This window comes from Cupressus sempervirens, chromosome 7, assembly GCF_028749045.1.
Source record: "Cupressus sempervirens isolate cs-2001-9-10 chromosome 7, ASM2874904v1, whole genome shotgun sequence".
NCBI classification, from domain to species: Eukaryota; Viridiplantae; Streptophyta; class Pinopsida; order Cupressales; family Cupressaceae; genus Cupressus; species Cupressus sempervirens.
The window spans coordinates 921,400,997-921,413,591 of record NC_143124.1 but is presented as its reverse complement, the minus strand read 5'-3'; positions in this window follow the sequence as shown (position 1 = coordinate 921,413,591).

Genomic DNA, 12,595 nt, shown 5'->3' with positions numbered 1-12,595 from the left:
TTTGAGACATAAATTTGTAGGATTTAGATAAGTATGATTCACAACAACTAATAAATCAAACCAGAATGAAAGTGTACAATACAATGGACACAAGTTTGTTCTCCAAAAATTATGCATTTTCATTCAAATCACAAGAGTATTGTTGTCAACATATCCAATAGTGAGTTACAATTATATGAAGAGAAAAGGACTCAATAAAATCTCTACAAGAAAACCTTCAAGAGATCTGGATACACGAAGAAGAACTAACTCCAAAATGAGTTGAAAAGCTCAATAACTACAAACTACCCACAACCTCCTATGGTAAGATGCAAGAAAATAGCTCCCAAAATAGGACACCCCACTCCCTAAAATGAAGTCTAAAACATAAAAAAGTCCCTTCAAATCATTGAAACATTTATGACTCCCCGAAACCACCCTAAGAAGTGCTCCAACTACTCATAAATAACCTCCAGACTCTATGGAAAAGTCAAATTTAACTTCCCTATATTCTCTCTTAATGTCTCCAAATTAGTTAGATTCCAAGAACTCTTTGAGCTCATGAATACATCTTTTCCATTTAAGAAAATGCATCATTAAAAGACTTTAACAACTATCAATTGATAAATATAACATTTATCAAAATTAGTAACTGTTAAATTACAATATTTGATTTTAAAAGGAAACAAAAATAATACTATATTATTATCTTTATTTAATAATATAGTAATATATTATTAATGTATTTCACTATACTATTAATAAAGACATATGAAAGTGAAAAAATCCCACAAAGATATAAAAAGATACATAATGCTATAAAGTAGTGTGATGCATACTAGAGGATACATCAATGCCCTCTAGTGAAATGTCTCTCTATCCTCAACTAGCTCTTAAACCATTTTAGAAACAAAGAATGAACTTTATTATAGCTTGATTGACCCACAATCCTAAAGGCCAAGGTTTAGAATGAAATAAAATCCTCAAAATCAAGAGCATTATTCGCATTCCATATATAATAATATAGAAATACATCTCGACTAATATGACAAATGCTAGAAAATGAAGTCATTGGTGACCTCTAGAGTATTGGATACATGTCTGGGTTTTGTGGAGCTTTGAATTCTTTAGGATTATAATATGTAAATTTGTTTCTCTAGGGGAGTATAATTTGTCTAGGTTTTGCAAAGCTTTGAATTCTTGCACTTGTTTGCCAAATTAGTATATATGTGTGCAGTCTCAATTATTTTTAATTCAATCTACAATAACTATTATCTTTATAACTTTGCACTACATCAAATCTCATGATAAACATCTTAACCAACTCCATGAACATTACAAAAAATAGCAAATGACTCTGTCAGTGCTCACCACTGACTTGTGAAATATAGCAAGTATAGAACCAAACATAGGGGAGAATGTATCCAACATATCCCCTCAAGATTCATGGCATGGTCTAATAGTTTCTTATGAGATCCTTAGTTGGGATGGTATTGATTTCCTTATAAGGTTCACCTTTTGGGAGAGATCCCCAGCTCAACTGTAAGTAAGAGTCTATTTGAGATAGTTTATGTATGTCATGCTAGAGGTATTATGGAGCTCATAGATATAGGAGAAATAGAAAAAATGAGTGCTTTGGGTGAAACATTTGCAAAGAACATAAAATAGATCTGTGACTCCAAATAAAGAATTCCTAAAAGATTAATTTTAGATAAGATGGGTGTCCTCCTACAAGCATCATGGAATGGTGGAATATAAATGTTAAGGGAAAGGTGAGTGTTGAAATCATCTCAAGTCATTTTTTTCTAACTGAGTGTATTGATACTCTCCTACAATAAGAAATCCTTCATTGAAATCCACTTTTTCATGAGGGCACTAGTTTTCATTGTATAGATTGGAGCCTTAATTTTAACCCAACAACTTATCAAGGAAACCCAATGTGGGTTAGACTTAACAGCCTCCCAACCAAGTATTGGAATATTGGCTCAAGAAACTCTACAACATAATTCATCTATTTTCTTTTTGTAAGTTCCATTTTTCAGAGCAATTGTCCAAAGTTAGAAAAAGACTTTATAGGCAAACTAATGTTTTTGCTAAGTATGGTTTGGGATATCTAGTTTATCATCCTTATAAATTGCCTCAAGCATTAGGATATAAATTAGTACCATTACATGCTAAGTAAAAATACCATGGTATTACAAATGAATTGAGGCTATTTCCTTTTAAGTAAAATTTGAGAAATAACTGCTAGGTTCTAACCAAATTCCTCCTTTATATCTAATATGCGAGAAAATGGAAATTGATATGTGCATGAGAATTACTATTTTGCGAGAACTACTGGAAGAAAAATGGTAGGCAAATTTTTGTATTAAAAATAAAATATACTTACCATCTTTTGGGCATAAAAGTTGCAAATGCTCAAACAAAAACAACTCAAAGATCTCAAAATTAAAACATAATTTCTAGCAACTATATTTGTATAAAGAAAACAATATACACAGTAACCCTTTACTATGATGTTTAACTGTATGCAAACAATAATTTAGATTATGAATCATTTTAAAACATAAGGAGGAATTTCAGTCCCTACTTAACATGCATATACATATTTAAATAGCCAATATTTAGATCATATTTAAAAATCACAAGAAAATCATATCACACTATTAAGCAAAGTATTCTAGGGTTGTATTCACTTTGAAGAGCATAAAGAGCTTGTCACTGAATTAGCTATTCATGTGAACAATCCATCTATTGCTTTTCAACAAATTTTGGTCATTTCCTTTGTCTAACGGTCATTTCCTTTGTCTAAAAAATGAGGTGCTTTAAGCTACAATGACTTTTACTCTTGTATATTTAAGCTACAGATTTTATGATAATGTGTGCACTTATGACAAGGAATATCTATCTATTTATTAGCAGATTTATAAATAAAGTTAAAAGATGATAGAATACTTGTATGATGAATAAGAGTAGTTTAGAACAGATTTTGTATTGGAGAAATTGAAGAAAATATGTGTTTGGCAGAGATAATGAACAGGGCAGAAGAATAGTAAGTAGTTGAGATGACCATCAAACAAAATTATCATCAACAGCTAGAAGAAGATACAAATACTCAGGAGCTAGACTTGTCTAATTAAATGATTATGCATTTAAGACATGTCTTTTCTTTTTTCAGTTGCCTGTAAGGTTTGGGAACTAACTAGGCTTTACCGCATGGTACAATATCATGTTTTGGATGCTTGAGACAATGGTACTTTGTATCTAATGGCTCTAACATGCAAACCCTATTTGTTTGTGATTTGATTCTCTTAATTTTTTTTATCTAGCGGGCTTCTAAATCAAAATTTCTAAAGAGGTCAAGTAATGAAAAAATGACATGTACCAAAATTGCAAGGTTATATTCATGTTCCTGCTCTGATGCCACTAGAGAAAAAAATATTTACAGCAAAAATTGATAAATTTCAATTATACTTCATGATTGGAATAGAAGGTTTTCCTTGAGATGCTATACTTTGTTATGTTGTGTTGAACTTCGATGTATGGATTCCCACGTTCAAGGTATGGATGCATCTAGTCCCAATGGTACAACATTCAATTATCTTAAGCATTTTCTTTAACAATTTTTTTGTCAAAGAATAATATATATGTGTTGATTCCATTTCTAGATAGATGGAATGGTAATGGATTTTCATGTGCTTAATTTCATCAATAGATGTTGTATGGGTTGAAGAAGCTCATAATCAGTGGAATGGTTACTTCTTGTCATAGAATATAGTAGTCGCATACTTTCTTGGACTCCATATTTTGAAATGGCATGAGAACATATGCTTGTACAAGGTTCAAAGTTGAAGCAGATGTTTTCTGAGATGTGGATAACCCTAATTTGGTAAGGGGCAGCCATATTAGTTTAGTTAAGTTAGCTAAGCTTAAGCAACTCTTAGGCCGTAGGTTATTATATCCTAGTTTTGCTAAGTTGTGTGCTATATTTTAGGTCTTATATCATCTTTTAATAAACATGTATGTCATTGTGTTGAGCTAATTACTTGGAGGATGCCATTTTGAAGTGCTTGGTGACTGCTTGTTCCTTTTCTACTAAAATCTTGCGTATTGAATACACACTTACACTTTTCTATGGCAATGACTGTTAGATTACTATGTAAAATATTTCACATATATCTACCAATGTTATTGCCAAATAGTTGTTAGGAAATTTTAGCTATAGTACTCTGGTTATAATGCATCGCTACTTAATTCAAAACTAGATAAATGTATGCCTTGGAGTCTTCTTCATCTACAATTGTTTTTCAAATTGTCATTGGAAAGCTAACAAATATGATACCAGGTTACCTAAGGTATATGCTCAATGGTCTAACATAGAACCAAGAGATCCGATATATATTTTAGTGGGAAATATTTGACCTTTTCTATCATGTAACCAATTTAAATTGTGGCAAGTTGGATTATATATGTCATGTTCCCATTGCAAAATTGTCCTAGGGGAAAACTTACATTCTTATAATACCATCAAAGTACACTAAAAAAATGTAAATAGATCAAGCCTATCAAAGATAACTTCAATCTAAGTGAATATGTCTTGTAGTTGCAATTATATTCCAAGACTCATTCACCTAGATTGTAGAGTAGATAATATGACAAGTGTTTACTGGAATCTCACATCACACAAGTCTTAATGGTCTCAAGGGTTTTGTTGGATAGTTCAATAAATTTGATTAGATTAGTATGGTATGTAGTTCTTAAATATTGCTAAATGCTCCAAACAGTCAAATGATTTCATAATTGCCATGGCAGTTTTTGCATATACGTAAACAAGAAAAGCCAAAAAGTCATTTACTATGAGTTATTTTATTTACTTTAATATCTTTCATGCACAATTTGTTTATTGCTATTGAACGGTAGTTGTTGGGGCTGCTACATGCTTACACATCAATCTCCCATGTATTCCAACTAATAGTGCATAACCTCTAATCATAACCTCTAATCTTACAGAATAGGCTCTGGAAAATTGAACATACCTTGGAATAAATAGTGTGGAAGCAGTTCAAACCATCCATACACATTTTAAAAAGTTTCTCCTCCTGCTACTTAGCATTTAACATATCAAGGAGTAGAACTCGCGACCTTCAATTTATATAATATGTGTATCACAAGCAACTACCACCAAATATTGCATCTAACCCTAGCTATGAAGAAAAAGGGGAAATTCCTAGAGGAGAAAAAGATATTGCATGCGACTACTGTGTCAATGCAAGGAAGCCCAAATAACCAAATACAAGTTGAGGAAGGCATATGGAAAAAGACAGCCATGCTTGGGAGCACATTAAACCAAACACACACCCACAATGATGACCGACAATGTTGGAACATTTACACTAACACATTCTCTGGTCTGCAAACACGCCACTGCTCTCACCGCTCACTCCCTTTCATCTACAAACCCTAGTCAAAGCCCCTTTACATTTCTCTTCACACATGAAATATAACCTTTTTTTATTTTAAGCTAATGAAGCTCATGTTGATCAAAATTTTGACCAACATGGGCATGGATTTTTTTAAAAATATGTTTTTACTTGCATATTCTAACCTATTTGACCCCATTTTAATAGATGGTCAAAAATTTTGGTCTAAAAATGGGGTCAAATGTACTAGTGTATGCATGTATGGTGTGACTACAACTGTACAACATACATAAAGAAAGCCAAGATAACAAAACAATGGAATCTAAACTCCAAAAACCTATATAATGCTAGAGTGCCTGCAGAGAAACCTAGTCAGTATTGCTACTAAACAAGAGTCTGTGGCCCAGTCGATATAGCTAGTATCTTGTGATCAATACACTAGTTATTTATATGGGAACCTAATCATACTAGCTATTTAGGTAGGGACCTAGGTCCCCAATTCAAAGCCAGGTTGTCTAGAACATACCTGCAATTTACAATTAGTAAGTTTCTATATCCTCTAATTAAGTGAATTTTTTGTCTTTTTAAACTCCAGTTCCAAGACTTTTGTAACAGTATTTGTTCTAATTCTAAGAAAAATGTGTATGTTGGATAACAAAAGTATCATAAATTTGGAAGTTTATCTTGATGGACAATTCATAAGAAGGAATTTGGTACATTTATATATTGTCTAGTGTCTTGTTAATATTGTCATCAGTAGAGACTATTATTTATATATCCTCTGGAGATGTAAGACTATCATGCTTCTGGCTACATGTACAAATAGGAAGTTTGAAACATTGTTGAAGCATTTAGCACACACTACTATCAAATCAGATAGGTGATAAATATGTTACAGCTTTATTGAAACTTCATGGAAGATTTTTGATATCATTCATTAGTGATTCTTGATTATGTATTGAGGCACTAGTTAGAGTATTTTAATTTCAACCTTTTCTAATAGCCCTAGGCTAATAGTTCTGATTGGTTGACTATCATGTTCATAATTTTTCCACATTCAATATGGTAGTTGAATCAAGACATTAATCCTTGATTGAAGCAATGGAGAGAAACCCTAAGAGGACTACCAGGAAAAAGGCAAAGGTCGAAGGCCCTAGCCCTAAGAAACCTAAGGTCATAGAGAACATAAAGCCAAAGAAAGACAAGAAAGTGGACAAAGATGAAAAAACAAGAAGAGCTTACTACTATGGTCAATCCTAAGGAACCACAAATAGATATTGAGGTAGAGAAAAAGAAATGGAAATCTAATGTCAAAGGGATAACTGAATGGATAGAACATGATGAGAAGTTTGATCAAACTTAAAAATACTATTGGAGGTATAATGAAGATGATAAAGGTATGAATGAGAAATATGTTATCAAATATCTATTTAATTTTAAGAGAAACTTTGTAAATATCAACAAAAGCATCCTTGATCATGTATTTGACAAGTTAGATGAGAGAAGGTTAAGAGTGCTAGAGGAAGATAAGAAAATTAGAGAGAACAAACTATGCAAACTTTGAACACTCATAAATAGTTCTCTTTGTCAACTTTATAAATGACACCAACTGTCCAATTCTAGATAGAGTTGACATGAACTATCTTCTTCCAATCATTAGGGCTTATTGAATATAATTGAAAGCATGAAATTACCTATCTAATCTCCAAATATAGTAATGTACCTTTGGGTTGTGTCCAAAATGTAGACATTTGGGCTTTTCAATGTTCATAAACACATGCTTTAGAGACATGTCCTCAATAAATTTGAAACCTAAGAATTTCAAATGAAACTAGTTGAAATCACAAATTCCCAAGTGACACAAGCCTTGGAATGGTGAGTCACAATAAAATAACATGTTAGGGTACCCAAAGCATATGACACATGCCCTAGGCACGAAGATATAGAGTTCTCAAGAACATGAAACATCACTTGAAAATCCCATACTCTAAAGAGAACTTTTCTAAATCCTTAAAGTGAGAAGTTTCCAAAAAACAAGTTACCTCAATTCATTAAAAATTCAAGATTCTTGGGTTAAATCTAACCCACCTCTGTAAGTACACACTCTGACCCATGTTCTTATACCCTCTTAAAGCTAAGCAGCAAAGGTTCTTGGTATTTCAAGGTTTGAGCTAGGAATCCCCTTCAAACTTTTACTAAACATGCAAGCCTCTAAGGGTAAGCTCATGTTAGTGACCTAAAACCTCAAGCCCAAGATCCCTAATAGGAGAAAATAATTCAAGTAATTTGGAACTCTTTGTCTGAGATTCTTGTTTCTATAATGATAAATTATTAGACATTTTAAGGGAATCCAAAGAAACACATTTCAAACCACAAGTTCTAAAACCACACCTTTAAGAAAGCAATATTTTATACTCTCATACTCCAAAATCCTTGTTCAACATGTATCAACCAAATGAGGCTTTGCTTATAATCTATTTTCCTACAATTTTGTTTCAGAGAGGTTTCCAAAGTTTAGTAAACTAGTATTTGTAGTCATTATTTGCAAGGAAGAAAAAAGAGTAAAATACTCATCCTCTTCATTATTTGTGGCAGAAAAAGAAAGAATAAATTCCCATCCAAGGAACAAAAAAGAGTAAAAACCAAAATTATTCATTATCTATAAGAGAGGAAAAAGGTAAACACCCATCCAAATTATTGTTTGTAATGAAGAAAAGAAGGGTAAGAACCCTTACTATTCATACTTTTCCAAGGAAAGCAACATGTGAATACCCATGTGCGAGGAGAGTAATGAATGCAGAATTGTAATCTAAAGGAGATTATAAAAAGTCTAGATGCACATCTTCATCAATGACTTGGTCAAGAAACTCTGTCTGTAAAATGCCCTAAAAATTGGAGTCATCATTCTCACTACCATCGAATCTGAAGCATAACGAATCACTCTGTGTTTATCCTTCTTCGTTCATATAAGATGACCATTTAGAGGCTCACTTCCCATAATCTTGTATTCCATGGCTACTCCCTCCTTGCTTTTGTGTAGTGCTACCTGACTTGTTTAAGCACCCAATTATACTTGATATCTGATCCCCACAGAGACTCCTTCTAGAGGTTACACTAAAGCTGTCAAACCCTCTTGGCATTGAAGCTATAAAACCTTGTTGGCTTGTAGTCTTGGCCACAAAATGTAGTGTAGGAAATAATTAAGTGCACAAGCTATCTTCCGATCATGTAACAATGAAATTAGGGCAGAAAAAATGCAGTGTAGGAAATAATTAAGCACACAAGCTATCTTCCAAATGCATAACAATGAAATTAGGGCAGAAAAAAAGAGCTTGTTTTTATTTTGACATAGTGTAAGCCCATGTTGGTTAAAATTTTGACCAACACGGGCTTGTATTTTATATATATATTGCCTTGCATATTTTGACCAATTTGATGCCATTTTATTAGATGGTCAAAAATTTTGGTCTAAAAATGGGATCAAATGTACTAGTGCACCCATGTGGGTTAGCATATTGTACTTGAGAATTCTATAATTTTGCATTTGTGGCACAAATGAGAAGTCCATATTTTGTTCTTGCATTGGTTTTTGTTTATTTGTTTCGATTATGAGTTTATGGTTTTAAGGGGAGCACCCTCCATCAAGTGGTATCAAAGCTAGAGTTCTTGAGTGTGTGGACAGACTGCCAATTGTGAGATAGTTTACACCAAGATTGTGGTTTGGGTTGAGTGTGTAGATAGATCACTAATTGTGAGGTAGTTTGCACTAGGGTTTTAGTAGAAGTGTGAAAATGCCTCCACAAAGAGAGCATGGCAAAAGAGCTATAGGTGTTACACCTTAGGGTTTTTGAGCCCTCCAAAAGAAAATGCAAGAATTGAAAGAAAAAATGAAAAGAGGAATAAATCTTTGTGTGAGAGATGAAATTGAGGATTGGAACAAAGTAAAAGAAAATACCAGAGTAGAGGCGGTTCTAAATCCAAAGGAAGAGAGGCTTTTTTGGGCCATCTCCAAGATTGGAAAGAGACTTAAGTTTGAGGTTCCCAAATTTTCAGGAAATCTTAACCTAGAAGAGTTGATTGATTGGATCAATGAACTAGAATAGTACTTTGAGTATGAAGATATTGAGGATCTAGATAGGGTCAAGTTTGTGAAGGCAAAACTGAAGGGACATGCAAAGATCTAGTGGCAAGTGGTTCAGTTGGACTGAAATAGAAAGGGAAAGGACAAAATCACCAGATGGGATTGGGTGATAGCTAAAATGAAGTGACAATTCATTCCTATGGCTTATGAGCTTGATCTATTGAAGAAGATGCAAGGAATGAAATAAGCAAGAAAATATGTTCAAGAGTATACCGAAGAGTTCTACCAAGTTCTCATTAGAACTGGCCATACAAAAGTTGATAAGGAGAAAATCACACATTGTCTTAATGGGTTAAGGCCAAGCATTCAAGATGAGTTGAGTCTTGTTTAAATGAACAATATTGAGGAGGCATACCAGTTTTACCTAAGAGTTAAGGACAAATTGAGTAAGAATTTTGACAAAAAGAATAGTGGAAGAGGTCATGGTGGAAGATCTAGTGGACAATCTTATGGAGGCTATAATGATGATCAGCAAAAAAGGATTAGGCTAGAAGTAGCAATTAGAACCAAAAGGAAAATAATTATAATCATTTATATGATCAGAATAATAGAGATCAGAGAGGAAGAGGCAAAGGATAGAAGGGCATAGAGCATTTGAATGTACTCAGTGCTGAGGAAGGAAAAATCAAAGAACTAAAGGCCCGACTAGAGTTGCACATGTTGATGAAGATACCAAATCCTCATATTCTAAAGATTTTGAAAGAGAAGAAGTCCTAGTTAATAGAAGAGACCCACTAAGTGATGAGAATGAACCTAATCAAAGAAGGAGTTTGTTTCACACAAGGTGTAGATGTGAAGATAAGTGTTGTGATGTGATCATTGATGGTGGAAGTACTGACAATCTGGTGTCAAAAATGATACTTACCAAGTTGAAGCTGAAGAGATATAAACACTCACATCCATACTATATTGCTTGGGTGCAAGATGACCACACGGTTATGGTCAATCAGTAGTGCTCAGTGAAGTTCAAGATTGGAAGCTACTAGGATGAGGTACTAAGTGATATCATACCTATGGACATATGTCATATGTTGTTAGGTAGGCCATGGAATTTTGACAAGCATGTTGTACATGATGGTGGGAAAATACCTACACTCTGACCAAGGATGGAGTGAAATATAAGTTGAAACCATTGAAGGATAAAGAAGAAAATAAATATAGTGCTACCAGAATATGTTTTGTTGATGGAAAAGAGTTTCTCAAAGGTATGAAGTGGGAGCATGTTTTTTTTTCTATAATTCCAAAAGATAGTAGAGAAGAAGTAGAAGAGTTACCTGTAGAAGTTGCAGATATGTTGGGAGAATTTTTAGATAATGTACCTGATGGATTTGGTTCCAGGAGCCAATTTTTTGAACAAAGTAGTGCACAAAATGATACCAACAGAAAGTGAAGAGTTGAATAGACAAGTTCATGAGTTGTTGCAGAAAGGGTTGATTTGAGAGAGTCTAAGTCCATGTGTTGTACCAATAGTATTAGCACCAAAGAAAAATGGAGAATGGAGGATGTTCAAATATTTTTGCGCTATCAAAAAATCATAATCAAGTATAGATTTCCATTGCTAAGGATGGATGATATTATGGATTGCTTGAGTGGAGTTGAGAATTTCATGAAGATAGATCTGAAGAGTGGATACCATCAAATTCGTATTAGAGAAGGTGATGAGTGGAAGAATACTTTCAAGACAAGGGAAGGACTATATGAGTGGTTAGTCATGCCTTTTGGGCTAACCAATGCATCGAGCACTTTCATGAGGCTCATGAATGAGGTACTAAAGGAATTTTTGGGTAAGTTCGTCATTGTTTACCTAGATGATATATTGATCTTTAGTAATAAATTAAAGGAGCATTTGATCCATATTCACAAGGTGTTTGATAAGTTAAGGGAAAAAAAGTTGTTGATAAACCTAAAGAAGTGTAGTTTTGTAAGGAGTTGGTGTACCTAGGATTTGTTGTCTCAGTAGAAGGTCTGAAAATGGATCCAAAGAATGTGAAGGCTATCCTTGAATGGCCTACTCTAAGCAGTGTGACAGAGGTAAGATCTTTTCATGGACTAGCTACATTTTACAGAAAGTCCATAAGAAGTTTTAGCAGTATTTGTGGACCCTTGACTAAAACAATGAGAGGGGGTAGGAAAGAGTTTAAGTAGATTGTAGGAGCAAATAAGAGTTTTAATCTGTTGAAATAAAAAGTTACTGAGCAGCCTATTTTAGCACTTCCTGATTTTAACAAGGTGTTTCAAGTAGACTATGATGCTAGTGGTACTACAATAGGAGCTATTTTGAGCCAAGAAAGTAGGCCTGTTGCTTATTTTAGTGAGAAGTTGAATGATGCAAAAAGAAAATATTTTGTTTATGATTAGGAATTTTATGCTATAGTTCAAGCATTGAAGAAGTGGAGACACTATCTTCTTTCTAAGGATTTTTTTTTGAATACTGATCATCAAGCTTTGCAATATTTGAATAGTCAAGGAAAATTAAACCAAAGGCTTTTAAAGTGGGTTGAGTTTTTGCCAAGTTATACATTTAATTTGAAATATAGGAGTGGGAAGTCTAACAAAGTTGTAGATGCTCTTAGTAGAAGATAACTTTTACTGACAGAAATATAGATAGAGGTGGTTGGGTTCAAAGAACTCAGTACTTTGTATCCAGATGATCTTGATTTTGGTGAAGTGTGGAAGGCTTGTATAGAACCTATTACACTTGATAAGACAAGGTTGTTGAATTTCATGATCCAAGATAGTATATTGTTCAAAGGAAGCCAATTGTGAATTCCTAGAAGTTCAATGAGAGAGAATCTCATCAAGGAGAAGCATAGTGGAGGATTGGTTGGACATTTTGGCAGGGATAAAACCATAGCTTTGGTTGCTAAGAATTATTATTGGCTATAGTTATAGAAATATGTGAAGAAGTTTGTATAGAGTTGCAAAGTATGTAAGCTGGCAAAAGAAGTGAAGCAGAATATAGGATTGTATCAACCATTACCTGTACCAAAGAAGCTATGGGAGGATGTCAACATGGATTTTGTTCTTGGATTATTGAGGACTTAGTGTGGGCATG